A 3,917-nucleotide genomic window follows, 5' to 3' on the forward strand; every position below is an offset into this window, starting at 1 on the left:
TTTTTCACTTGCCAAATCGATTAACTCTTCCAGTAACATAAAAATGGTAACATTACTAACGATTACCTTTTGGCTGTTTTCTCTTATAAATTTTATATACCGTTAAATGAAAGTTACATTTGTATTTATGCATTCTACGATATTTATTTCGATTTAAATTATAAAGGGAATTTTAAAAAACAATATACATTATTTCATTGCATTTCTCCACTTTTTGTTTTATGGAGTTCATCAATTTGTGCAGTGAATAGTTCATATTATATTATATATTATATATTTTATTATTATATTTTTATTATTATAAGATAGCACCTATTTATTTATCAAGATGTTCGCGAATTTCCGAGTAAAACAAACACACTGTACATACTGGTACCCTATTCACTGGTCATATATAGTACATATAGTATATAATAATAATATATAGTAAATATATAATAAAAATATTTTGGGGAAATTTTGCGTGGTGATATCACGGTTATGGTGATGTTATGGTGGTATTTATTTGGTTGTATCACAGCCTTAATGTATCGTAATTTGGTATACCGTGTTTAAACTTTTTAGTGGGACCTATATTTCTTATTAAAGATTTCTTTATTGAATAATAATTTGTTCCTTCTGTGTGGGTTACTATAGAGATGTAAACTTTCATATTTGATGTACCACTGCTTTTACTACAGCCATCAATGTAATGTCCAGCAGCGCCAATTAGCCGCGGTGTACTTTAGGTAATTGTAATGCTGACAACGTGAAACCGTATATCACGATAATGGTTTGTGCAAAAAACATAAGTATGTTTTATAAATATGTATTTCCAAGTTGTGTAAAATATGGATGGCAATATCGTGATTTTCAGATATGATTTTTTTTTTTAAAGTTTTTCGAAATCTTCGCTAAGTCAAGTATCATGTGTATATATATATAAATATTGTATATATATATTTCTTGAGATATTTATATGTGCCCATATAAAATGGACACACTGTATATTCTATATGTAAAATTGGTATTATCGAGTACCAATTTTACCATATTATTATTATTATCATTTTTTAAACGTCATTTTACAGTTTTAACCGTGTTTCTCGGTTAAAATTGTTCTTAAACTAATTCAACGCGTAATTCAACGGTGTATTAAAATAGTGTATACAAAATTTTAAATACCATAGGAAGATGAAGACTCGTAATTATAATCTGACAAGCACGTTTCGTTGCACGGCCTGGCTCGATCTTTTTGCCTGACATTTGTCAGCATAATTTGATCGCTAATTATTACTTTTGGTTCCTCGCTAGCTTTCCACCTGTTCTTCAAAGGATGCATTATCTTTTTCAATGAGTCCCTTTCACGACTTTTTACGCAAAATGACTCAATGTAGTCCTTTCATTCGTCACTTTCGTGCCTTAATTTCGTGCTGTTAATATAATTTATTATTTACCCATTAAGCATCGCCTTCCCTAACATTACACCGACACATGCCAATTTATCCTGTAAGTTAATCACCTCTTACCGGCGCTTCTTAATTACAATGTTGCATCGTCGATGCATTGAACAAAAATTGAATTATCCTATTGAAATTGAAATTGGCAAAAAAATCACACGTGGTTGGATTAATTAATGCTCAGGCTTATTCGCTTTCATTGTTCGTTTCGCTGTTCAGATTTGCAGTCCGATAATTAGTTGATAAATAATTGAAATATTATTTTGCAACTTGCTGCATTCCACAACTTTTTATTCTTCTATAATTACACGTGGGTACATATAGATTAACATTTTCATCCCTAGAATTCTAATAATTCAAATTCTAACGTAAATCTAATTATTGAATTTTAATTTATTAACTGGATATCAGTGATTCTATAGTAATTAAAAAAATATTAATGGATTTGATATTTTTACTATCATTGATAATTTTTAATTTTTTTAAAATTCTAATCATTGTAATTTTAATGCAAAACCAAGTATAGAATTTCTAATTTATTGACCCAATATTAGTGATTATATAGTAATTAAAAAATATTAAAGAATTTATCATTTTTACTATCATTGATGATTTTCAATATTCTTAAAATTCTAACAATTCAAATTTTAATACAAAACTAAGTATAGAATTTCTAATTTATTAACCTAATATTAGTGATTCTATACTAATTCAAAAAATATCAAAGAATTTATAATTTTTACTATGATTGATGATTTTTATATTTTCTTAAAATTCTAACCATTGAAATTTTATGGGTGAATTTAATTATAGAATTTCTAATTTGTTAAATCAATATCAGTGATTCTATAGTAATCCAAAAAATATCAAAGAATTTACAATATTTAGCCTTGTTGATCATTTTCAATTTTCTGGAAATTACAATCAAGCGACATAATTCTTCGTTAACAAATAATTACGTAAATATCAAACTTCGATGGTTAATTTTAATTAATTTAATGATCGTTTTTCATTTATGGTATAAGAACACTGAGAAAAAGGACAGTTATTGGTCCCTGGTAGAGGTATCCATTACACGTAGGGTGGCGAGCCAAAATATTAACCCCTTCTTGGTTGTAAAACAGCCCTTGGCTAATAGATTGCAAATCCCTTTGTCGCCTCGGGTCGGATACGAATATTCAAGACTTTATCTCCACCGACTGGAAAATTTTATGCGTTTCGTGAGTGTGAGCAAATTTTTTAACCTACACCATAGTCAAAACCAAATATTCATCGCTCGTCATTCGTTTCCCAATTATAATCATCGATAATCATATTTCCATACATTTTACTTAGGCTCCATCTTTTTAAATTTCCTCCCTGTTGTTAATTCAATTTTTTAAAAATATTTATTTCTTTCGACCATCATTATCTCCAATCGCTATTATTTTTCTTCTAAATATTAACTTATCACCTAATCGTTATATCATATAAAAAGAAAATCAAAATATATTTCACAACGTTCAATAATAAATTAAATAAAATTAAAAAATTTTTTTAGTACGACACGATTACTAATTTTCGTCCATTATATTATTTATTATATATTTATAATATTTATATAAATCCGTGACGTCTTTCAATTAAAAGAAAAATGGAGGATTGTACTGGTGATATACACAGTTTTAGATCATGTATATATATAGTAACATATATACACTGAATACTGTGGCAATTTAATCTTCGATTATTAATTACCGATTATTAACTACTGATTTAACTCAATTTATATAATAATTCAAATACTTCATTACCCATGTTCCAAACTCTAATTTCAATCTCTCGAATCTTTCCAAACGACTCATCATCGGTTTTGACATTGTGACTTGGCTTCAGTGTCGTGACATGCCACAATGACATAGTGGATATCGAGATCGAGATGTTGATCCCTGTAGGTAAATCGAAGCTCACGTATATTCGAAAATAGAAACGCCCGTTAGGCTGTTGGAACGATCCGTTCGAGCTATTATTTCCGCAGAATGCAGGTGTTGCCTTCGCTAGACAGGACTAGAGGTCCTCGAGTTAGAGTGGCATCCTACCCTAGATCAAAGATCCGAGCCGCTGTTCCATTCATCTGTCTGGAGCCTTGTCGAGTGTGCCGTTATATACCGAGTGACACTCTACACCTCCAGCAGTCACCTTCCACTCCCATCGTTTACTCGTTGCCGCTTCGAATTCGATATTCGTGGTATTCCAAAAGACCGTATCGATATTTTTAGGATCATTGTTCTTATTTTCCAAATTTTTTATTTAATTCTTATTAAATTTTATTTAAATTTTGTGCATTTAATTTTATCTATATTTTATTTTTATTTTATGTATCTAATCTGAATTAATTTTTATGTAATTTTGCTTAAATTCTATGCATTTAGCTTTAACTATATTTTATTCTTATTTTATGCACCTAATCTGAATTAATTTTTATTTAATATTGTTCAA

Source organism: Eufriesea mexicana, unplaced genomic scaffold (genome assembly GCF_001483705.2).
Source record: "Eufriesea mexicana isolate 0111107269 unplaced genomic scaffold, ASM148370v2 scaffold49, whole genome shotgun sequence".
In the NCBI taxonomy this organism is placed as follows: Eukaryota; Metazoa; Arthropoda; class Insecta; order Hymenoptera; family Apidae; genus Eufriesea; species Eufriesea mexicana.